Genomic DNA, 26,016 nt, shown 5'->3' with positions numbered 1-26,016 from the left:
GCTTTCTCCCTAACCCTACCCTTGCCACAGGACGTTGTCTTTCTTCCCACACAAACTACACTTTCCTACCTTTATCCTTCTGCACATGCTCTTGTGCTCAGTCCCTCCTATGCCAATGTCCCACTCACCTGCCAGAACGAGCTAAGCAACAGCACACCTGGGCTTCCCTCTGGCCAGCACCTGCACTGTCAGTGGGGCCTCTGACTTGCAGCGCAAGTGACTCCACAGTCTGACACTATACTTAGTTTCCTTCTGGGTCCTAAGATCTTCCTATTTCTGTTGTGAGGAATGTAGATGGATATTTGTGGGTGGAAGCAATATACCCTGTGAGAGCAGAAATAATTACCAGTAGTTTCAGGATAACACGGCTGTCTCTCCTCAATGCCCTGCAGAACGACTCAAACACTTGAATAACATACAATCCAAGGAAAGAGAGGAACCACAGGGAGACTCCCGCCCTGCCAAGGTTTTCTTCCAAAGAGGGGCAACTAGAGACGGCTTCTGTGCAACCCGCTTTCAGCCACAGAGTGGGTGAGTGGCTGGGTGGATCACATGATCCCATCAACAAAGGAACAAGTTTTTCAAGCAGGATCCTAAAAAAGGACAGGATTAATACAAAAGAAGACAAAAAGATGAAGACAAAGAAGAATAAGAAATAATAAGCAACAAAAACAAACAGGACAAATGGAAAAAAATGGCAAGACAGCACAGCACACATAAACTTAACCTTGTCAATAAGTGCGTTAAATGCAAATGAATAATTTCAATTAAAGACAGAAATAGGGGTGCCTGGGTGGCTGTCTGTTAAGCGTCCAACTCTTGGTCTCAGCTCAGGTCATGATCTCATGGTTCATGAGTTCAAGCCCTGCCGTCGGGCTCCGTGCTGACAGTGCGGAGCCTGCTTGGGATTCTCTTTCTTCCTTTCTCTCTGCACCTCCCCCACTCAAGTGCTCTGTCTCTCTCTCTTGCTCTATTAAATAAATAACCTTAAAAGATGTTTAAAAAAAAGAAATAGATAAGATTTTAAAAAGAACTGTATTCGGGGTATTAAAAGCTTACTTTAAATATAAAGATACATGGGGCGCCTGGGTGGCTCAGTCGGTTAAGCGTCTGACTTCGGCTCAGGTCATAATCTCCCAGCCCGTGAGTTCGAGTCCCGCGTCGGGCTCTGTGCTGACAGCTCAGAGCCTGGAACCTGCTTCACATTCTGTGTCTCCCTCTCTCTGCCCCTCCCCTGCTCACGCTCTGCCTCTCTCACTCTCAAAAATGAATGTTAAAAAAAAAATTTTTTTTTTAATTTTTTGCAAATCGTATTATCTAATAAATGACTTTTATCTAGAATATATAAAAAACTTAGGGGACTTGAGTGACTCAGTCTTAAGTATCCAACTTGGGCTCTGGACATGATCTCACAGTTCAGGAGTTTGACCCCCACATCAGGCTCACTGCTGTCAGCTCAGAGCCTGCTTCAGATCCTTTGTCCTGCTTGCTCTCTGTCCTCCCCCATTTCCCCACTTGTGCTCTGTCTCTCAAAAATAAGTAAACATTAAAATAAAAAAGTTCACAGTGCTGAGTAGATGCTCAGGGAAGAAGAAGAAGGAGAAGGAGGAGGAGAAGGAGAAGGAGGAGAAGGAGGAGAAGGAGGAGGAGAAGTAGTAGTAGTAGTAGTTATGGGGCACCTGGGTGGCTCAGTCGGTTAAGCGCCCGACTTTGGCCCAGGTCATAATCTCATAGCTCATGAGTTCGAGCCCCACGTCACGCTCTGTGCCGACAGTTCAGAGCCTGAAGCCTGCTTGAGATTCTGTGTCTCCCTCTCTCGTTGCCCCTCTCCTGCTCACGTTCTCTCTTTCTCTCTCAAAAATACATAAACATTAAAAATGGGTTATTAAAAAAAAGTTAGACAAGAACATTAGAAAAGGAAAAAGAACAGATAAATACAATAACCCGAATCCATGAAACAGGACATTTTAATAGTGAGATTAACTAAAAACTGATTCTTTGAAAAAATAAGTAATTGCTTAAGCACTCTCACTCCACACCTGCAGGACTGGCCAGGTCATTAGCAGAGCTGGCGGCACAGGAGGCAAAAGCCTCACACACTCCCGACAGGACAGAAGACAGGCGGCTGCTGTGGGGCGCTCACCCAGCGATCCCACTCCTACCTACACATCCCAAAGGAGCGGCAGCACCCCACACAAGGATGAGGTGGCAGAGAAGGAAGCAAACTGGGGAGTCACACACAGGGACTGAGAATTAGAGGGACACACGACAGCATGGATTCCTAAAAGGATGGTGCTATACGAGAAAACATAAGAAACAAATCAGGTCCATAATGCAATCCACCCCTTTAATTTAAACTGCACGCAAGGGGCGCCTGGGTGGCGCAGTCGGTGAAGCGTCCGACTTCAGCCAGGTCACGATCTCGCGGTCCGGGAGTTCGAGCCCCGCGTCAGGCTCTGGGCTGATGGCTCAGAGCCTGGAGCCTGTTTTTCTGATTCTGTGTCTCCCTCTCTCTCTGCCCCTCCCCCGTTCATGCTCTGTCTCTCTCTGTCCCAAAAATAAATAAACGTTGAAAAAAAAAATAAACTGCACGCAATAATAAAAATTTTTAAAAAGACCCCCCAAAAAATAAATAAAAGTAAAATAAAATATATGCACACCCCACAACAACATGCATTCCTAGGAACACAGACACAGAACAGGGTATCCAATGAACACGTCACAACGACTGCTTGTAGGGAGAGACGGAGATTGAAGGAAAAAAACAGCCGAGGGAGCCAGGCCACCTGGACCCGGAGCGCACCCCCAAAAAAGGGAGAGAGGGACTGAGAACGTCATGCTTCCGTGAACCCTGCAGAGCATCCCCTGCTCCCCGCAGCAGTTGCAGGGTTCTCTCTCACAGAGTCCACAGGTGGGTAGGGATGCTCAGTGTTCCCCAGCAACCAGGAGCCACAGAGGTCCCAGGTCAAATCTGCACTCATCACTGTTCCTACATGGCTGGGGATTTTACTTGTTTTCTTGTATTTTTAACTTGTTTTGGGAGATCTCACACATGCCTAACTATAGCGAGAGCAGTACAATGGTCCTCCTATGCCTCCCTCTCAGCCTCAACACAGATCCACTCAAGCTCACTTGCTCTTATCCAGACTGCCTCTTAACCCTGCCCCCTTAGAGGTTCCCCAGACATCACCATGTCACTGCCCAGGCTACTGAGATATCTCTCCAGTATTATTAACTCTGTCATTAAGTCCTTCCAGGTATCTAGGAGCTCCCCTTCATGGAGCAGTTGGCTTGTTTTTTCCACATGAGGGCACAGGCAGTGTCTCGCCAGCAGGTCCACTCACAGAGGCACTGAGGTGCCCACTGCACTATCCCCCACTGATGAAAGGGGTCATCGATGGCACTCTGTGTGAAGCCAGCACAGCAAACACAGGAGTCTGCACACAACAGTCCACGGACCACAGGTCCCCCTGTGGGTGGGACAGGTCATACATCTTATGCATTCCATCACAGACTACAAACAGAACAATCTGCACAACAAATAAAACCAAAACTAAACCAAAATCATATTACCCACTTGCTCATAATTTATAATTTGAAATAACAAACTAATTTAACATCCACTTGTTTACTTCTAAATTATAAAACAGAAAGTTTAGTAAGGTTATCTACCCTGTAAGAAGAGTAAGACATTCAAGGGCTTCTGAGAACTCACCCCATTTAAGAAATCAAGTGTACCAAGTCACCTATTCCCTGAACCAAGCACAAGGGACCTGTCTGAAAAGCTGGCCCAGCTCCATAGTTCCAAAACATTGGGCTTTTGCGGGCAGGTAAATTTTTTTTCTTTTAATTTAGAAAAACAAAGGCGGGGGGTTCCGGGGGCTCAGTCAGTTGAGCATCTGACTCGATTTTGGTTCAGGTCACAATCTCGCAGTTTGTGGGTTGGCTCTGCACTGACAGCGTTTAGGATTCTCTCTTTCTCTCTCTGCGCCCCCCCCCCCCCGTGCTCCCCCACTCCCACAGAATGGATAGACAGAAGAAAGAAAGAAAGAAAGAAAGAAAGAAAGAAAGAAAGAAAGAAAGAAAGAAAGAAAGAAAGAAAGAAAGAAAGAAAGAAAAGAAAAGAAAAGAAAAGAAAAGAAAAGAAAGCCAACAAAGGGTTGCCAACTTTTCAACTTGGTCAAACAAGGAGGGAGGGAAGAGAGAGTGAAGACACAAAGGAAAAAACGAAAAGAAAGCAAAGGATAAATTATCATCCATAATTACCTTAATTGCAGGAAACAATGACTTTTTAAATATCAAAAAAAAAAAGGAAAGCCATAATCTCAGTATTAAGGATAGCATTTCACTTCAAAAAAATAATAACTTTTTTAAAGTTTATTTATTTGAGAGGGAGAACACGAGGTGGGGAGGAGCAGAGAGAGAGAATCCCAAGCAGGCTCCGCCCCGTCAGCACAGAGTCCAACATGGGGCTCAATCCCACAAACCATGAGATCATGACCTGAGCCGAAATCAAGAGTCGGATGCTTAACTGACTGAGCCAACCAGGTGCCCTTGATTCTGGAACTCTTACTCAGATTACAGTACATATGTGGCTTCCAAAGGTTTCTGGTATCCCAGCAATTGTGCATTACTCTGCACAGAGATGCTAGCATCTTGTCAGTTGGCACTTACCTACATGGAAGGTCATTAATTTTCCTTCCCTAGATGACTGAAAGACCCACCACTGACGGCATCTTTAGGACAAATAATTGGCTCATGAACTGGCTTGAGACGTCTCTGGTATTCACAAAGTATCAACACAGCCCAAGGGTCCCTGGCACACCCTGACAAGGTCCTGCACAGTCCATCTGCAATGTCAACCAAACTGTTACCAAAATCTTCTGGATGCTTATCCAACATTTAAACAAAAGGAACCTGAAATTCTTTATTTACTTTTACAGGTTAGCATAACCATCACACAGAAGGTAGATTCTAAAGAGAAATGTTGCCCATATGAACCTATATAGTTCCATGAACAGAGCCCTCCAGAAAAAGAACGTTCTGTGGTAGAAACTGTTCCTAAGAAAAACTAGAATCCAGAATGCACCCTGTACCCATCTGGCCACAAATCAATTGGGTTTTTGTTGTTGTTGTTTTAATTTATGATCAAAGCCCTGGCTCTGCTGTATGACCTGAGGCCAGTTATAAGACCTCTTATGCCTTGGATTCCACCCCTGTAACCCAGGGATAATGAGCATCTCACAGAGCTACTGTGAGGGCTGACTCCAGAACAGTGGCTGGCACATTTTACCCTCATGGATTCTGACTGCAAAGAAGAGAAAGAAACAAATGAGGTCACCTTGCCACAGAGGACAGATTCACAGTGGCCAGAGAGGCACATGCCTCTCCCAACCCCACCTTCGGTGGCATCACACTGCCCACTTAAATCAGACATGATGGAAGTATTTGCACTATAGAAATCGACAAATGCTTCAAACAACAAGGTTTTTTTACTCTTCCAGAAAGCCAGTTGTTAAACATTTACCAATGTACCACTGGAATTCTGTTTGGCCTAAAAAAATGGCAATTCGAGTCCATGGAGAGCAGTAATTTTTGCTCAATCAACAAATGACACCATGTCTATAATGGACACACTGCACTGGAAGAAAGATCAAAAAAAGGATCTGGGGCGCCTGGGTGGTTCATTTGTTAAGCAACCGACTCTTGATTTTGGCGCAGCTCATGATCTCACGGTTTGTAAGGTCGAGTCCCACATCAGGCTTTGCACTGATAGTAAGGAACCTGCTTGGGATTTCCTCTCTCTCTCTCTCTCTCTCTCTCTCTCTCTCTCTCTCTCCCCCTCTCTCCCTCTCTCCCTCTCTCTCTCTGCCCCTCCCCTGCTTATGCTCTCTCTCGCTCTCTCAAAAATAAACAAACTTAAAAAACTTAAAAACTTAAAACTTAAGTTTAAAAAACTTAAAAACTTAAAAAAAAAGAGTCAATTCTAAAACAGGGTTGGGGTTGGAGGAACAGATGAGCAAAAACAGAAAATCAGAAGAGAAGAAGGATGCCTGGGTGGCTCAGTTGGTTAAGCGTCCCAACTCTTGATTGCAGCTCAGGTCATATCTCATGGTTCATGAGGTCAAGCCCCCGGCTGGGTTCTTTGCTGACACCACAGAGCCTGTTTAGGATTCTCTCTCTCCCTCTCTCTCTCTCTCTGCCCCTCCCCTGCTTGTTCTGTCTCTCTCTTCTCTCAAAATTAAATATTTTTTTTAAAAGCGAAGAGAAGAAATAACCACAAAGGTAAATTAAAATGACTGTAGAAGAATAATTTACACAGATCTATGCAATGCATTCAAAGCAAGTTGCAGCCACCTGAGACTGTCAGAAACACACTGTGCCAGCCTGCCTCTTGGAACAGGGCCTGGGCTCCACAAGCTGAAGCTCAGAGGGGCTAACTGAGTGACCAGAGTGTGCACCTTGCCTTCTGTCCCAGCTCTTCTCTTCACTATATATAATTCAGTATGAAGCCTATACGTGAAATTCTTGACAGTGGATACTGCAATCCGGATTTCTAGAAGTTCTATTTGTTTTGTTTTTCAAATATTATAGACCACTTATTATACTTTCCTACAGATATTTTTATTTTTTTAAATACTTATTTAAAAATAAACAGCATGCTTGTGTTGAGAGTTTATTTCTGATAATTCCAAAAATAAAGTCTTGGAAGGCTTCCAATTTTGGGTTTTACTCATGGTGCCTTATTTGCTTGTGTGCTTGGTCAGTTTGGTCTGTGCACAAATCCACGTCCTTAAAAAATATCTATAGGGATTTTTTCACATCTTAGGATAAAGGTAACTTCCTCCACAGAGGTTTTATGTTTGCTCCTGCAGGACGCCTGAAGGCATAAACCAAACCAGAAAATCTTAAACTAAATTTGTGCTTGATTTCCCTGAACTACAGGTAATGTGAACCTAGGTTATAAACCCTCACAAAGGCTAACCCACAGCTGCAAGCATTCCCCCCCCGACCCCCCGCCTTTTTTCCTGCTGTGTTTAACAGTAAAAGACAACCAGGTGGTAGCAGGGAGGGATAGAGTAAGGTAGATCTGCTTCTAGTTCACTCTTGCTCTGAGGATAGAGCCTTCAGAGCCCCTCTCACATGGGGAGAGTCTCCTTTGGGCTCTCCACCTTGAGAAGACTGTGGATCTTAACTCCTACTCTTCCTACCCTACAAGACCTCTGAAATCAAAGTCCCACTTTGTCCAGATCAGCAAATGCCCTCGGAGCAAAGGCAGACCCTCTAGCGCTTAAATTATCTGGGTTCTTACTTTCTGGTTTTGGTCTAGAACTTCTTTGTTATATTCTCACTTGTTTTTGTTTTTTCAATCCAACGCTTGTAGTTGTTTTCCAAAAGGTAGGGGGTGGGAGGTTAGAAGGTAGTCCAAATGAACTAGCTCAACATTTATCAAAAACATTAGGGATACCTGGGTAGCCCAGTTGGTTGAGCATCCAACTTCAGCTCAGGTCAGTCTCAAAGTTCACGAGTTTGAGCTCCTTGTCAGGCTCGCTACTGTCAGCGCAGAGCCTGCTTTGGATCCTCGGTCTCCCTCTCTTTCTGCCCCTCCCGTGCATGCTCACTTGCTCTCTCTCTCAAAAATAAGTAAAATATTTTTTAAAAATTTATCAGTAACATTGTTGGGAGTTTTTACCAAATATACCTGATACACAATTCTATACTGAAATTTATATTCGCTTAACACTTTGACGAACTATTCCTCTCTCTATTGGCTTCTACTCATGCTAATGTGACATCTGTTGTCAACCTAACAGATGTTCTTTTGTAGGAAATCTATCTTTTACCTACAGCCTAAGAGCTTTTTGTCTTTGTTGCTACATGATTTCAATATATAGGTGTGGGTTTCTTTTTGTTTATACCACTTGGTACATAGTGTGCTTCTAAATCTGTGGATTTATCTCTTATTACTTTCTGAAAAGTCAAAGCTATTAATACTTTGAACAATGCCTCTCTTCCATTTTCCCAACCCTTCCATTCTGGGATTCCAACTACACATTTATGACACATTTTTATTCTATCCTCCGTCCTCTTATCCTCATTTTTCCATTCCCCATCTCTCAGTGCTGCTGGTAATTTCTTCAGACATATACTACAGCTCACAAATTCTGTCTTCAGCCACATTTAATCTGTTTAATCCACATACACTGAGTTTTAATTTCAACATCATTTCCATTTCTGAAAGTTCCTCTCGGATCATTTTGCTACTTTGCTTTTCATTACTAATTTGTATTCTGTTTTGTATTACTTCAAACACTCTATACTGCATCCAGTTATTCAATCTGCAGGCCTTGGGGCATCTAATCATGCTAACTTCCTCCCAGGGGTGTGTGAGTTCTGACTATTAAGTTCAAGTTTGCTTAAATTTACTCTATAGAGGGGCGCCTGGGTGGCTCAGTCGGTTGGGCAACCAACTTCACTCAGGTCATGATCTCACAGATCGTGAGTTCGAGCCCCGCATCAGGCTCTGTGCTGACAGCTCAGAGCCTGGAGTCTGCTTCAGATTCTGTGTCTCCCTCTCTCTCTGCCCTTCCCCCACTCACATTCTCTCTCTCTCTCTCTCTCTCTCTCTCTCTCTCTCTCCTTCAAGAGTAAATAAACATTAAAAAAAAAAAATTACTCTATAGAAATCCTGAGGGCCAACACTGAGTATGCTTTCTTTTGAAGAGGACTGGTTTTCTTCAGTGAGGAACAAAAGACAGCTATCACAATGCTCATTGTTCATATTTTTTTTAGTTTTTTTTAATGTTTATTTATTTTTGAGAGAGAAAGAAGGAGAGCTTAGGGGAGTTAGGGGAGTGGCAGAGAGAGAGAGAGAGAGAGAGGGAGAGAGGGAGGGGGGGAGGGAGAGGGAGGGGGGAGGGAGGGAGAGAGAAAGAGAGGAGACCCAGAATCTGAAACAGGCTCCAGGCTCTGAGCTGTCAGCACAGAGCCCAACACGGGGCTCCAACGTGGGAACGGTGATATCATGACCTAGGCTGAAGTCAGATGTTTAACCTACTGAGCCACCCAGGTGCCCCTCATTGTTCCTTTTTAAAATTTTTTTCTCTATTGGCCTTTGGAGAGTTATCTCAGCTTTTAATGCACTGAAGTGCTCACAAGAAATCACATTTATTGTGGGGCACCTGAGTGGCTCAGCCGTTTAAGGGTCCAGATTTGGCTCAGGTCATGCTCTCACAGTTCATGAGTTTGAGCCCCATGTTGGGGTCTCTGCTCTCAGTGCAGAGTCCGCTTTGGATCCTCTGTCTCCCTCTCTCTCTGCCCCTTCCCCCCAAAAAGAAATTACATTTGTTGCAATTTACTCAGCATCTAACTGGATTACAATGGTGAGCCTTTTGACAGCATCTTACACTGCAGGAAATCAAGTCCTCTCCTCAATTTTCATGTTGTAAGAGGAGTGTATGTTCTGGATGGCAACCGTGACAGTGTCTGTGCCCTGTCTCATGTGTTCCCCCGAAGTGAGAATGTGCCTCACTACACACGACTCTCCCTGTTTTTTTGTATTACAGAGACTAAGTGACTTTTCCACAGCAGAGCAATTAAAACCAGACACAGAAGGATCAAAAACAACCAAAAGACAATAATTATACAACACCTTCTAGGCTAATTTTGCTGTCATCCATCTTTGAACTTCCACTTATACAGTATATTTACATAAATTACAAAAAAGAATTAAAAAGGAAAATTATCTTACCTTCTATGAAAACTTGTTTATGTTTGAATTCAAACAAAATATAAAAACATTTGGGTTTTTTTTCTTGGACTATATGCAACTTTAAGAAAGATTTTTTCATTCAGTGGAAGATTTATAATCTCTTCACCTGGAAAATAAGAAAAAAAAACTTATTTTAAGTTCTGCCTTTGTAAAGTTAACTTACCAAAACAGTAGAGGAAAGAAAAACAAAAATCAGAAATTTTATTTAGTATTCAAATTATCAGATTTTACGATTATTATTATCAAATTATTTTATGATTAAGGAACTAAAAATTCCCTTGTCTTTGCTCGTGTTAGAGAGAATGGAATTGATGATACAACCCATTCTACATCTGGATAACTAGTGCCATGGTTTGAATATCACTCCAAAGAATCCATATGAGAAGGATCTCAATGAAATTGTCCAGTTTCATAACTATACATTAATACCACCTCACTCTCCACCACTCCCCCATTGGTTCTCTCTCTCTCTCTCTCTCTCTCTCTCTCAGTCTCTCTCTCTCTCTCTCTCTCTCAAAAAAAAAGACACGGGGTGCCTGGGTGCCTCAGTTGGTTAAATGGCTGACCCTTGGTTTCGGTCAGGTCATGGTCTCAGGGTTCGTGGGTTTGAGGCCCACATTGGGCTCTGCACTGACACTGTGGAGCCTGCTTGCAATTCTCTCTCTCCCTCTCTCTGCCCTTCCCCTGTTCACACTCCTGTCTTTCAAAATAAATAAATAAACTTGAAAAAAAACCTTTTTTTAAAAAGACAATAAAGTTGTGCTAAGCCACAAATCAGTGTCATCATCTTCTAGATAGGTAACTCTTTTTACATTTGGCACTTTAAATTATTAAGCTAAATAATTCAACATTGGCTTTTCAGCACTTTATACAGTTTTCAAAGTAAGAAAGTATTTCAGTAAGACTGACTTTAGGCCTGTTTATTCTAAATTTGAACCAGTGTTTATTAGAATATATTTATATTTAACTGGGGGAGGGGGGTTGCCTATTTGCTATTGTTTTTTATTTAATTCTGTTTTCAACTTATGTAAAATATTTACATGGTTGCAAAGTAAAAAAGTACAAAGAGGCGTCCAGCTACACAGACCCAGTCACTGGAGAGGTATTGGCAGTTCCAACCCAGGCAGACAGAGCAGCACGAGGTACACAGCAAACATCCCAATAAGGCCCTGCCAGCAGAGTAAAAATTACAACCTGGAGCAAAGGCCGTAGCCAAACACAAAGTTCAAATCCAGAATACCCTACTCAAAGAGTAAGGCCAAGCCTGACAGGATCAAAATGATCTTCCAATAACTTAACCATCTGCCAGAACAAAACTCAAGAGCATAATCCAGATACCAACATATAAAAAAATTATTAGACATACAAAGCAGCAGAAAATGTAACTATAATTTTTTTTTTTTTTTTATTAAAAAGCAGCTAGGAGGCACCTGGTTGGCTCAGTTGGTTAAGTGTCTGACTCTTGATTTTGGCTCAGATTAGGATCTTACTCATGGTTCATGGGATCCAGCCCCACATTGGATGTAGAGATTACTTAAAAGTAAAATCTTAAGAAGTTTTTTTTCTCATACTACCCAAAGCAATCTACATATTTAATACAATCCCTATTAAAAAAACACTAGCATTCTTCACAGAGCTAGAACAAACGATCCTAAACTTTGTATGGAACCACAAAAGACCCCGAATAGCCAAAGCAATCTTGAAAAAGAAAACCAGGAGGTGCCTGAGTAGCTCAGTTGGTTGAGTGTCCAACTTCGGCTCAGGTCATGAATTCGCAGTTCACGCGTTCAAGCCTCGCATTGGGCTCTGTGCTGACAGCTCAGAGCCTGGAGCCCACTTCGGATTCTGTCTCTCCCTCTCTCTCTGTACCCCTCCCACCCCCAAAAATAAATAAACATTAAAATTAAAAAAGAAAGAAAGAAAGAAAGAAAGAAAGAAAGAAAGAAAGAAAGAAAGAAAGAAAGAAAAGAAAAGAAAAGAAAAGAAAAGAAAATCAAAGCTGGAGGCATCACAATCCTGGCCTTCAAGATGTATTACAAAGCTGTAATCAAGACCATATGGTACTGGTACAAAAGCAGACACTTAGATCAATGAAACAGAATAGAGAACCCAGAACTGGTCCCACAAACATAGGGCCAGCTCGTCTTTGACAAAGCAGGAAAGAATATCCAATGGAATAAAGACAGTCTCTTCAGCAAATGGTGCTGGGAAAACTGGACAGTGACATGCAGAAGAATGAACCTGGACCACTTTCTTACACCCTACACAAAAATAAACTCAAAATGGATGAAAGACCTAAGTGTGAGACAGGAAGCCATCAAAATCCTAGAGGAGAAAGCAGGCAACAACCTCTTGGACCTCACCCACAGCAACTTCTTACTCAACATGTCTCCACAGGCAAGGGAAACAAAAGCAAAAATGAACTATTGGGACCTCATCAAGATACAAAGCTTCTGCACAGAGAAGGAAACAATCAGCAAAACTAAAAGGCAACCGTTGGAATGGGAGAAGATGTGTGCAAATGACATATCAGATTAAGGGTTAGTATCCAAAATCTGTAAAGAACTTATCAAACTCAACACCCAAACAACAAATAATCCAGTGAAGAAAAGGGCAAAAGACATGAGTAGACTTTTCCAAAGAAGACATCCAGATGGCTAACAGACACATGAACAGATGCTCAACATCACTCATCGTCACGGAAATACAAATCAAAACCACAGTGAGATACCACCTGACACCTCAGAATGGCTAACATTAACAGCTCAGGAAACAACAGATGTCGGCGAGGATGCGGAGAGAGAGGATCTCTTTTGTGTTGCTGGTGGGAATGCAAACTGGTGCAGCCGCTCTGGAAAACAGTATGGAGGTTCCTCAAAAAATTAAAAATAGGGGCATCTGGGTGGCTCAGTCGGTTGAGCGTCCGACTTCAGCTCAGGTCACGATCTCGCGGTCCGTGAGTTCGAGCCCCGCGTTGGGCTCTGGGCTGATGGCTCAGAGCCTGGAGCCTGCTTCCGATTATTTTTTTTTAATTTTTTTTTTCAACGTTTATTTATTTTTGGGACAGAGAGAGACAGAGCATGAACGGGGGAGGGGCAGAGAGAGAGGGAGACACAGAATCAGAAACAGGCTCCAGGCTCTGAGCCATCAGCCCAGAGCCTGACGCGGGGCTCGAACTCACGGACCGCGAGATCGTGACCGGGTTGAAGTCGGACGCTTAACCGACTGCACCACCCAGGCGCCCCCTGCTTCCGATTCTGTGTCTCCCTCTCTCTGCCCCTCCCCCGTTCATGCTCTGTCTCTCTCTGTCTCAAAAATAAATAAACGTTAAAAAAAATTAAAATAGAACTGCCCTACGACCCAGCAATTGCACTACTGGGTATTTATCCAGAGGATACCGGCGTGCTATTTCGAAGGGGCATGTACACCCTAATGTTTATAGCAGTGCTATCACCAATAGCCAAAGTATGGAAAGAGCCCAAATGTCCACTGACAGATGAATGGTTAAAGAAGATACAGTATATATATATGTGTATATATATATATATATACACGTGTATATATGTGTGTGTATATATACACATATATATATATGTATGTATATACACGTACATACAATGGAGTATTACTTGGCTATCAAAAAATGAAATCTAGGGGCGCCTGGGTGGCACAGTCGGTTAAGCGTCCGACTTCAGCCAGGTCACGATCTCGCAGTCTGTGAGTTCGAGCCCCGTGTCAGGCTCTGGGCTGATGGCTCGGAGCCTGGAGCCTGTTTCCGATTCTGTGTCTCCCTCTCTCTCTGCCCCTCCCCCCGTTCATGCTCTGTCTCTCTCTGTCCCAAAAATAAATAAAAAACATTGAAAAAAATTTTTAAAAAAATGAAATCTTGCCATTTGCAACAACGTGGATGGAGGGTCAGAGAAAGACAAATGATGACTTCGCTCATATGTGGAATTTAAGATACAAAACAGGAACAGAAGGGAAGGGAAGCAAAAATAATAAAAAATAGGGAGGGAGACAAAACATAAGAGACTCTTTACATACAGGGAACAAACTGAGGATTGTTGGAGGGGCTGTGGGTGGAGGGATGGGCTAAATGCGCAAGGGACTTGTTGGGATGTGCACTTGGTGTTATAAGTGGGGGATGAATCACTGAATTCTACTCTTGAAATCATTACTGCACTATCTAACTAACTTGGATGTAAACTTAAAAAAAAAAAGAAAGAAAGAAAAAAAGATACACTAAAAAGAGTTGAAAAATCAAATTTCTAGAAAATGGTGGGAAAGGTTCCACTACACTGTATATAAGAATTTGTAGCCTTATTAGTAGCAGTCATCATTAATAAATATTAATATGATTTATTTTTTTTAAATATGAACAAATCAGGGGTGCCTGGGTGGCTCAGTCAGTTAAGCTCCAACTTCAGCTCAGGTTATGATCTCCCGGCTGGTGGGTTCGGGCCCCAAGTCGGTCTCTGTGCTGACAGCTCAGAGCCTGGAGCCTGCTTGGATTCTGTGTCTCCCTCTCTCTCTCTCTGCCCCTCCCCAACTCGTGCTCACACACGCTCTCTCACTCTCTCAAAAATAAACATTAAAAAAAATTTTTTTTAAATCATCTCATCTCAAAAACAATTTTTTTAAACAGCTATTAGGAAATAAATAAATAGCAGCTATTAGAAACAGACCATAGGATGTCTCAGATGATAGACTTACCAGAAATACACCTTAAAGCAGCTATAATAAATATGTTTAAAGACTTAAAGGAAAAGATAGTGATAATGAGTGAAAAAACAAAATTTCAGAAATAGAGATGGAAAGAAACAGAAATTACACAGAAAAACAAACGATTTCTAGAACTGAAAAGTAAAATATCTGAAATAAAAATATATACTGGATAGATTTAATAAAAAACTGAGACTGAAAAAGAAAATGTCAGTGAACCTAAGACAGATCAACAGAAACTAGCCAACCTGAAGAGAGAGAGAGAAAGGTTTTATTAAAAATGAATAGAGCCAAAAATAAAGAAAAAAGAAAGAAAGAACAGAGCCTCAGTAACCTGTGGGACCATACCTGCAACTGGTAGTGGCCTACCATACCTGTACTGAAATCTCAGAGGAAAATGAAAGAACAGAGCATAAAAATACCTGAAGAAACTACACCCAAAGTTTTTCCAAATTTTGTAAAAGAACTTCATAAGAAAATAGCTCACGAGTCTCATCCCACTCCTGCCCCTTCATCATGCTTCCCTCCTCCCTCTCAACATAACTATTTTTATTAATTTTCTGATTTACTGCGTCACTGAAAAATTTTTTTTGATACTTTCCAACATTTCTTGTCCAAAAGGTAACAAATTGCTATTGTGTCTTGTTTTTCTTTTCATAAAACTCTTATTTCTTTCTTTAAACAAACTTTTTACTAATTTCAAATACACAATAAAAGGACATAAATCATAAGTGAATAGCTCACTGAATTTTCACAAAATAAACCCATCTATGCAACCACACCATCCATTTCAAGAAACTGGATTACTGGGGCACGTGGGTGGCTCAGTCAGTTAAGCGTCTGACTGTTGGTTTTGGCTCAGGTTGTGATCTTGTGGTTCTTGAGTTTAAGCCCAGCGTTAGGGTCTGCACTGGCAGCACAGAGCCTGCTTCGATTCTCTCTCTCCCTCTTGCACTCCCTCTCTCTTCCCCTCCCCGTTTGCATTCTCTCTCTCAAAATAACCAAATATTTTTTTTAAAGATTTAAGGGAAAAAAAGGAGAAAAGAAAAAAGAAACTGGATTACGAGCACCCAGAAGTACCCCTCATGTCCCCAAAGGTGCTAGCCAGTACTCCATTATGTGGACTCATCCCTAGTGGTGGACACATGTTGTTTCCAGTCTTTTGCTATTACAAATAATTCTGCAATGAAGAGCTTTTAACAAAGTGATTTAATATTTTTGCCAGCATATCTTTAAGACAGATTCCTAGATGTGGGATTGCTGGGCAAAATATAGACAAATCCACCTCCAGAAGCATTGTATCATTTTTGCATTTCTACTGGCAAGAGATCAGTTTCAACACAACCTTTTTTTTTTTTTTTTTTTTTTTTTTTTTTTTTTTTTTTTTTTTTGAGAGAAAGAGACAGAGCACAAGCAGGGGAGGGACAAAGAGAGAGGGAGACACAGAATCCGAAATCCGAAGCAGGCTCCAGGCTCCATACCATCAGCACAGAGCCCCCAATGTGAGGCTCAAAACCACAAACCGCGAGATCATGACCTGAGCTGAAGTCGGATGCTTAACAGACTGAGTCACCAGGCACCCCTCAACACAGCCTTGTCAAAAGAAAATATAAACTTTTGGATTTCTGCCAATATGTAGGGTGATCAACTGTCCCAGTCTGCTGAGGACTGAGGGGTTTCCCAAAACAGAGGACTTTCAGTGCTAACACCTGGAAAGTCCTGGGCAAACCAGGAGAGTTGGCCATTCTACCAATATGGTAAGCAAAAAGTGGTGTCTCCATAAAGCTTTGATTAGTATTTTTATTACAAGAAATGGTAAGCATCTATTCAACTATATAAGGTCCATTTTCATTTCTTTTCCATAAACTATTCCCATCTTTTGCCCATTTTTTTCTATCAGGTTGTTTTATTTTTCTTCTCAGTTTCTATTGGTAATTTTTTAGATACATTTTTAGTAATCTCTACACCCAACATGGGGCTCAGACTCACAATCCCAAGATCAAGAGCCACATGCTTCTCCAGCTGAGCCAGCCAAAGCCCCTCTACGAACGAGTATGTATGTATGTATATATAGTTTTTAGTTAAATTCCAGTTAGTGAACATACAGTGTGTGTTCATTAGTTTCAGGTGTAGAGTTCTTTTAAATATTTGAGATAAAAGCTCTTTGCTATGACAGAAGTTCAACATATCTTTCTCTGTCATTTGTCTTTTGACTTTGCTTACAGTGATTTTTGCAATGCAGTTTTTCTGTTGTTAATGCAATCAATTTCTGTGAATTTTCTACTGTTTCTAGATTCTGAGTCATAGTTAGAAAAGTTTTCCCCACTCCTAAGTTCTAAAGAAACTCACCTTTGTTTTTAGTACTCACATGGCTTAATTTTTTATATTATAACCCCTGATCTATTTGGAGTAATTATTTCATTGTTTATTTGACTATACAAGGGTTAAAATAAAAGAATAATATAAAATACTCACCATAAGGACTATGACCTATATAAGATACCTGTCTCCAGGAAAGGCGTATGTGACATTCACCCCAAAATGTGTCCCACGTATTATCACTCTATACCACTAGATTTTGTTTTTGTTTTCTTTTCATTTATTTTTGAGAGAGGAAAAGAACGAGTGGTGGGGGGAGGGGCAGAAAGAAAGGGAGAGAGAGAATCCCAACCAGGCTCTGCACTGTCAGCTCAGAGCCCCAAATGGGTTTCAATCTCATGAACCAGGAGATGATGACCTGAGCTGAAATCAAGAGCCGGATGATTAACTGACTGAGCCACCCAGGCACCCCATTTTTGTTTTCTCTAAACATGTTCTATTTGGTTTAATACACTTGTCTGTAGGGGAATAAGCCAAAGAGAAGCAATTCTATTTTCCAACAGCTACTGGAAGAAGCCCAGTGAGCAAATGAAGGTAGAATGAAAAAAAAAAAAAAAGTTTGAACACCTAATCAGACATCACACACTAAGAACCAGTCTACCTCAACAGAGAACTGAACCAAAACCTAAAGGAATAAACTGCTATGTGGACAGACATCCCCAGAGTTTAATGAAATAAGGATAGTCAACCCATCCCAGAATGTACATAAAATGGAAAGGGAATGTTTTAAAATCCAGGTCTCCTGTGGAAATTACATTAAAATCCATCAGATCCACACCTGTTCAGTTTTCCTACCTAAAAAAAGTTGTACCTAAGTCTAATCACCCTGTCAATCTCTTTACTGGAAACATGAGAGAAAGGGGAACAAGTTAACACAAAAGGAAGCAACTAGTGAAACTCGGAATGTAGGAATTAACAGGACTAATAACCAAATTTCCCCAACATATCAATGATACAGAATGGGGAGGCACTCTAAGAATAAGAGATTTAAGAGACCCTCAACAAAGTGTGACACTTGGACTTTGGTTCAAAGAAACCTACAGAAGACACTTCTTAGGCTGAGTGTGGACCCATCTGCAGGCAGGTAAAATGGCATGATTGCTAGAATTCATTTTTTAACGTTTTTTTTTTTTTTTTTTTTGAGAGAGAGAGAGAGTGAGCGAGAGAGCGAGCAGGGCAGGGGCAGAGAAAGAGGGAAACACAGAATTTGAAGGAGGCTCCAGGCTCTGAGCTGTCAGCACAGAGCCCGACACAGGGCTCAAACTCAGGATCCGTGAGATCGTGACCTGAGCCGAAGTCGGACGCTTAGCTGCCTGAGCCACCCAGGGGCCCCACTAGAATTTGCTTGTAAATCCACCAGGGGAAAAAAAGATTGGGAGGAGTACAGACAGATAAAACAAGATTGGCAAAATGTCATAACTGTTGAAACTATAGGGGCCAAAGGCAGGCTGCCCCAAGATAGACCACTTTGGCATGAAGATTATTTTGAGTTGAAAAGCAATCAAAACCCAGCAGATCCAAGAAGAGCTCTTTACCTCCCCTTCAAATTGCCTAAAAAATTTTTAGATAGAGGACCTCCTCCAGGAAGAGAGCTATCACTATGAAAACTACATCATACTATGAACTAGGTACAGCAGACGGGGAGAAATCTAGCAAGGCCCGTTGGATCCAAGTCCTCTCTGGGTCCCATTGTTCCTGGGGAGCAGCAAACATTTCTTTACAAAACATTTCCTCTTTTTCACCTTCCTGTGAATTGCATCCCTTCCCCCCTTTGACATCCCAAACTCCCACCCCATTCTCCTTATTTCAGAATGACATATATACCAGTTTGACCATCTTTGGAATTTCGGGGGGGGGGGCAGTTAGGGGTTTTTGGTTTGTTTTTTTTTAATTTACATCCAAGTTAGTTAGCATATAGTGTAAAAATGACTTCAGGAGTAGAATCCAGGGATTCATCCCCTACATATAACACCCAGTGCTCATCCCAACCCATGTCCTCCTTAATGTCCCTTGCCCATCTGGTGCATCCCTCCACTCCCAACCTCTCCAGCAACCCTAAGTTTCTTCTCTGTATTTAAGAGTCTCTTATGTTTTGTCCCCCTCCCTATTTTTATATTATTTTTGCTTCCCTTCCCTTCTGTTCCTGTTTTGTATCTTAAAGCCCACATATGAGTGAAGTCATATATTTGTCTTTCTCTGACATTTAGCATAATACTCTCTAGTTCCATCCATGTTGTTGCAAATGGCAAGATTTCATTTTTTGATAGCCAAGTAATACTCCATTGTATGTATGTGTGTGTGTACACACACACACACACACACACACACACACACACACACATACACATACTGCATCTTCTTTATCCATTCATCTGTCAGTGGACATTTGGGATCTTTCCATACTTTGGCTATTGGTGATAGCACTGCTATAAACATTGGGGTGCATGTGCCCCTTCGAAACAGCACGCCTGTATCCTCTGGATAAATATCCAGTAGTGCAATTGCTGGGTCATAGGGCAGTTCTATTTATAATTTTTTGAGGAACCTCCATACTGTTTTCCAGAGCAGCTGCACCAGTTTGCATTCCCACCAGCAACACAAAAGAGATCCCTCTCTCTCCGCATCCTCGCCGACATCTGTTGTTTCCTGAGCTGTTAATGTTAGCCATTCTGAGGTGTCAGGTGGTATCTCACTGTGGTTTTGATTTGTATTTCCGTGACGATGGGTGATGTTGAGCATCTGTTCATGTGTCTGTTAGCCATCTGGATGTCTTCTTTGGAAAAGTCTACTCATGTCTTTTGCCCTTTTCTTCACTGGATTATTTGTTGTTTGGGTGTTGAGTTTGATAAGTTCTTTACAGATTTTGGATACTAACCCTTAATCTGATATGTCATTTGCACACATCTTCTCCCATTCCAACGGTTGCCTTTTAGTTTTGCTGATTGTTTCCTTCTCTGTGCAGAAGCTTTGTATCTTGATGAGGTCCCAATAGTTCATTTTTGCTTTTGTTTCCCTTGCCTGTGGAGACATGTTGAGTAAGAAGTTGCTGTGGGTGAGGTCCAAGAGGTTGTTGCCTGCTTTCTCCTCTAGGATTTTGATGGCTTCCTGTCTCACACTTAGGTCTTTCATCCATTTTGAGTTTATTTTTGTGTAGGGTGTAAGAAAGTGGTCCAGGTTCATTCTTCTGCATGTCACTGTCCAGTTTTCCCAGCACCATTTGCTGAAGAGACTGTCTTTATTCCATTGGATATTCTTTCCTGCTTTGTCAAAGACGAGCTGGCCCTACGTTTGTGGGACCAGTTCTGGGTTCTCTATTCTGTTTCATTGATCTAAGTGTCTGCTTTTGTACCAGTACCATACGGTCCTGATTACAGCTTTGTAATAGTCCAGGATTGTGATGCCTCCAGCTTTGGTTTTCTTTTTCAAGATTGCTTTGGCTATTTGGGGTCTTTTGTGGTTCCATACAAATTTTAGAATTGTTTGTTCTAGCTCTGTGAAGAATCTGGTGTTAATTTGATAGGGATTGCATTGACTATGTAGACTGCTTTGGGTAGTATCAACATTTTAACAATGTTTGTTCTTCCAATCCATGAGCATGGAATATTTTTCCATTTTTTTGCGTCTTCTTTAATTTCTTTCATAAGGTTTCCATAGTTTTCAGTGTACAGGCTTTTCACCTCTTTTGGTTAGATTTATTCTTAGGTATTTTATAGTTTTTGGTGCAGCTGTAAATGGGATCAATTCCTTGACTTCACTTTCTGCTGCTTCATTATTGGTGTATAGAAATGCAACCAATTTCTGTGCACCGATTTTATATCCTGCAACTTTGCTGAATTCATGGATCAGTTCTAGCAGTTTTTTGGTGGAATCTTTTTGGTTTTCCATATAGAGTATCACATCATCTACAAAGAGTGAAAGTCTGGCTTCCTCCTGGCCGATTTGGATGCCATTTATTTCTTTGTGTTGTCTGCTTGCAGAGGCTAAGACTTCCAATACTATGTTGAATAAGTGGCGAGTGGACATCCCTGTCGTGTTCCTGACCTGAGGGGGAAAGCTCTCAGTTTTTCCCCAGTGAGGATGGTATCAGTGGTGGGTCCTTTGTATATGACTTTATGATCTTGAGGTATGATCCTCTTTCCCTACTTCCTTGAGGGTTTTTATCAAGAAAGGATGCTGTATTTTGTTAAATGCTTTCTCTGCATATATTGAGAGGATCATGTGGCTCTTGTCCTTTCTTTAATTAACGTGGTGTATCACATTGATTGATTTGCAGATACTGAAGCAGCCCTGCATCCCAGGTATAAATCCCACTTGGTCGTGGTGAATAATTCTTTTAATGTATTGTTGGATCCGGTTGGCTAGTATCTTGTTGAGAATTTTTGCATCCATGTTCATCAGGGAAACTGTCTACAGTTTTCCTTTTTAGTGGGGTCTTTGTCTGGTTTTGGAATCAAGGTAATGCTGGTCTCATAGAATGAGTTTGGAAGTTTTTCTTCCATTTTTATTTCTTGGAACAACTTCAAAAGAATAGGTGTTAACTCTTCTTTAAATGTTTGGTAGAATTCCCTGGGAAGCCAACCAGTCCTGGACTCGTTTTTGGGGGGAGACTTTTTGTTACTAATTAATTCAATTTATTTACTGGTCATGGGTCTGCTCAAATTTTATTTACTTTTTCCTGTTTCAGTTTTGGTAGTTTATACTATCTTTGGAATTTCTATGTCTGTTTGGATTCCCCCTACCTACATCAAAATTAAATTTAATTTCTCCTGTCTATTTGATCCTTAGTCTGGCCAGAAGGACCCTGATGGGGACAGGACATTCTTGCTCCCTGACAAATCTGAGTAATGGGTACATAAAGATTCATTATATAATTATCTCTACTTGTGCGTATGTGTAGGTATGTGTGTAACTACCCATCAGAAAACTCTGGCCTAGTAAGCCACATTCTAAAAGTCCTGGGGGCCTTTCACGGGAGATCACCAAATCTAAGAGAAGATAACTATTGCCCTTGCCACACAGACCAGTCTCTGCCAAATGCCCAACGGTGGGACTTCCCCTGGATGTGGGAGGCCAGATTCCTCCAGTTTAAGATGGAGCACATCTAACCAGTCCCTGGAAAGAGGGATGTTTGAAGGCTTTCTGGGACAAGTCACCCAGACTGGATGGGGCTCCTTGGTGAATCAACCCTAGGAGTACTTTCAGCGACCATCCCCAAGACATAATCAGCCAGTGGAAGTGTCAGACAGCAGAGGAATGGGAGATGTTCTTTTACGACCACAGTGGTCAGGCTGTCTAACAGTAGAGGACTCAGCAATGTCTTGCACGGTCACCCAATGGGGTATCATAGCAGGTCCAAAGGTTAATGGAGCTGAGCTTCAGAGTCCGACCTTCTAAGAATGATATCCTCTTCTCCCCGAGGCAGGCAGAGGGCCATGGGCATCTATCCTCAATCACTTCCTGGGCCTGAAAAGTTTTCTAGAAGCTAAGACCCATGGTTATGGTCAGAAAGCAAAGTAGGGCAGGCACCTCCATTCTATAGTTTGGGAGCTCCAGCTACCCAACAAGGAGCCTAACAATTAAAAGGATCTCTAAGCTGGGTCAAAACAGATGTTTTGTTTTTTAAATATTTTGTTTGTTTTTTTTTTAAGGTTTCTTTTTTTTAATATTTATTTTGAGAGAGAGAGAAAGAGATACAGCATGAGCAGGGGCAGGGCAGAGAGAGAGGGAGAGAGAGAATCCCAAGCAGGCTCTGCACTGTCAGCCCAGAGCCTGACACGGGGCTTGATCCCAGGAACCGTGAGATCATGACTTGAGCCAAAATCAAGAGTCAGATGCTCAACCGAATGAGCCATCCAGGAGCCCCTAAAGATTTTATTTTTTAAGTAATCTCTACACCCAACATGGGACTTGAACTTACAACCCCGATATCAAAACTAGCATGCTCCACAAACTGAGCCAGCCAGGTTTAATGGTTCTTATAACTCCTCAGGGTCATCTCTGCTCCTGCCAATTTGCCTTGATCCTCATGAGGGGCCAGGGTGGCTGAGCTCAGCACAGACTGGGAAGCTTAAACAACTAGAAATTTCCTTTCTCACAGTCCTGGAAGCTGGGAGTCCAAGATTAGGGCCAACGTGGCTCTGGCGCAAGTCCTTTCCTGGCTTGCAGACGGCTGCCTTGGTGTGTGCATGTGAAGAGAGAGGCCTCTCTCTTCCTCTACTTTTAAGGCCACTGAATTAGGATTCACCCATATGACCTCATTTAACCTTAGTTACATTTCTAAATTTTTTTTTACATTATTTATTTTTGATAGAGACAGAGCACAAGTGGGGGAGGGGCAGAGAGAGAAGCAGACACAGAATCCGAAGCAGGCTCCAGACTCTGAGCTGTCAGCACAGAGCCCAACGCAGAGCTCTCACTCACAAACCGCGAGATCATGACCTGAGCCTAAGTCTGACGCTTAACCGACTGAGCCACCCAGGTGCCCCTACCCTGGTTACATTTCTAAAAGTCCTATTTCCAAATATGATCACATTGGGGGTTAGAGCATCAACATATGAATCTCGGGGACACACAAAACAGTTCATAGCACAGAACCCCCAAGAGGGTCTTCCTGTGACCATATCAAGAAACAAGTTGATGGGGCACCTGGGTGGCTCAGTTCGTTGGGCATCTAGCTCTTGATTTTGGCTCAGGTCATGGGATCGAGCCCCACATCAGGCTCCACACTGGGCATGGACCTGCTTGGGATTCTCTCTCCCTCTCTCTGCCCCTCTCCTGCTCGTGCTTTCTCTCTCTCTCAAAATAAACAAGTATTTTTTTTTAAAAGAAGAAGGTGACAACAGCAAAAGGTGGAAGCAACCCAAATAACCATTGATGGACAAAGGGATAAACAAATTGTGGCCCATCTATATAATGGAGTATTATTCAGCCTTAATAAGGAACTTCTGGGGTGCCTGGGTGTATCAGTCAGTTGGGTATCCAACTCTTGATTTCAGCTCAGGTCATGATCCCAAGATCCGTGTCAGGCTCTGTGCTGAGCGTGGAGCCTACTTAAGATTCTCTCTCTCTCTCCCTGTGCCTCTCTCCCCAACTCGTGCAGTCTCTCAAAAATAAAAATAAGATTCTCTCTCTCTTCCCTGCCCCTCTCTCCCACTCACATGTGCACTCACTCGCTCTCTCTCTCTCTCAAAAATAAAAATAAAAAGGAAAGAACTCCTCACACCTGCTGCACCGCAGGTGAACCCTGAGGGCACTGTGTTCAGTGAAAGAAGCCATCATAGAAAGACAAATCCTGTGTGGTTTCATGTCTATAGGAGGTACCAGAATCTGGAGTGGTCAGATTCACAAAGGCAGAGAGTAGAGACGGTGGTGCTGGGGAGGGTGCTGGGGAGGGGGGGGGGGGGTGGTGAGCATCTGATGGGGAGGGAGTTCCAGTTTGGGAAGATGGAGAAGTTCTGGAGACGGGTAGTGGGGTGGATGCACAACAACATGAATATACTTAGTGCCCCTGAACTATGCACTTAAAAATTATTAAAATGATAAGTTTTTTGTTACATATATTTTTACCAGAATTTAAAAATTAAAAGACAAAAAACAGAGGCCCTGGTCAAGTCGCCTCTGTGCCTCATTTTCCTCATCTACAAAAGGTGGGTAACAACACCTGCCTTGTACACTGCCAGTGAGAACTGAAAGAAATCAATGTAAAGATCTTAGGAAGGTGCCTGACACGTGAAAAGCCTTGATACATGCGAGCTGCTACTAGTTTTTACTATTATTAACTTATGGAAGTTAACTACCAGAGTTAAACAGCTATCAAAAGTTCAAAAATAGTTGTTTCTTTGAAATAGAACTAGAAGATGGGAAGGCTCCATGTAAGAATAGATTTTTTTAATTAGAAGCCCCATATATTTGTTACTGTGTTAGCGATTAAACATCCACTTCTTTAAAAAGCTCTATTAGAGAACCAGACATACAAATATATAGAAATAAACTTGAAATTCTACAGGAAAACACTTTCTAGCAAAATAAATAAATGGGGAAACAACAGAGAAAAACTGGACCCCAAAACAAGTGCCGGTGGGAGGGCTGCAATCAAACTCCTTCCCCAGCCTGCCCGTCTCCAAGAGCAGGAGGGGTCAGCAGGCTGAGGAGGGAGCAGCTGCTGACAGCTGAGCCAGCTGCCTCTTCTGCATGCAGCTTCCCAGCTCCTAACTCTGGTAGGTGTCCCCAGAAAGAGGGGCCAAGAAAAAGGCGGAGAGTCTTCCTGGAGAATGAGTGCACGAGTGTTGTGGTCAGAAAACAGGAAAGCACAGCCTAGCTAACTCCAGGTGCCAGAAGGATGCAAAAGAATTTTTTAGAAAGGAAGCTAGCTCCACTAAGAAGCGAACAACCTAAACCCTATGCTTCTGGAGCAAGAGCTGTTCTGCAATGGCAATAGGAGAGCACCCAGTCACCAAATTTCCAGTTCTTCGGCCACATCCTAATGCAAGGCTACAACGCAAAAAAGGCCTGTAGAGCAGGAAGGTGTTAAGTGGAAGGAAGCAGCCAGACAGAGAAGACAGAAGGAGGAGTGAAGCCTGCAGAAGCACAGGGCCATCCATGGGCAGGAGCAGGGAAGATCCATGGCAGCCGCCTACAGGCCTGCAGGGACACAGGGCACGAGGACACATCTGCCAGTTTCTACAAGAAAGGCCAGAAACCCAGATTTTCTTAAATCCCCCAATCTATTCAAATGTTAACTTATTTTTTTATATTAAATATAACTTATTGTCATATTGGTTTCCATGCAACACCCAGTGCTCATCCCAACAGTCGCCCTCCTCAACAATGAATTTTTTTAAGTGTATGTATTTATTTATTTTTGAGAAAGACACAGCATGAGTGGGGGAGGGGGAGAGAGAGGGAGAGGGAGAGGGAGGGAGAGGGAGAGGGAGGGAGGGAGGGGGAGAGAGAGAGAGAGAGAGAGAGAGAGAGAGAGAGAGAGAGAATGCCAAGCAGGCTCCACATTGTCAGCACAGAGCCCGACATGGGGCTCGAACTTATGAGCTGAAACCAAGAGTCAGTCACTTAACTGACTAAGCCACTCAGGCGCCCCAACAACTAATTGCATTTTTTAACACTATGTGGGCCAACACTGTGAAGAA

The 26,016-nt window shown here is 42.4% G+C and overlaps 1 protein-coding gene across 6 annotated transcripts in view; it reads right to left on the bottom strand.

The window, feature by feature from the left end:
• PPP6R2 (protein phosphatase 6 regulatory subunit 2) overlaps window positions 1-26,016 on the bottom strand; it is an 83,131-nt gene that overhangs the window by 40,236 nt on the left and 16,879 nt on the right. For all 6 annotated transcript variants that reach the window (XR_008288937.1, XM_027070358.2, XM_027070359.2 and 3 more), the window contains exon 2: window positions 9,752-9,878. The gene's annotated coding sequence lies outside the window, so the exon portion shown is untranslated. The remainder of the gene's footprint in view (window positions 1-9,751; window positions 9,879-26,016) is intronic.

Source organism: Acinonyx jubatus, chromosome B4 (assembly GCF_027475565.1).
Source record: "Acinonyx jubatus isolate Ajub_Pintada_27869175 chromosome B4, VMU_Ajub_asm_v1.0, whole genome shotgun sequence".
Lineage (NCBI taxonomy): Eukaryota > Metazoa > Chordata > Mammalia > Carnivora > Felidae > Acinonyx > Acinonyx jubatus.
Note: the sequence above shows the minus strand (reverse complement) of the source record. Positions and strands in the feature narration are given on the sequence as shown.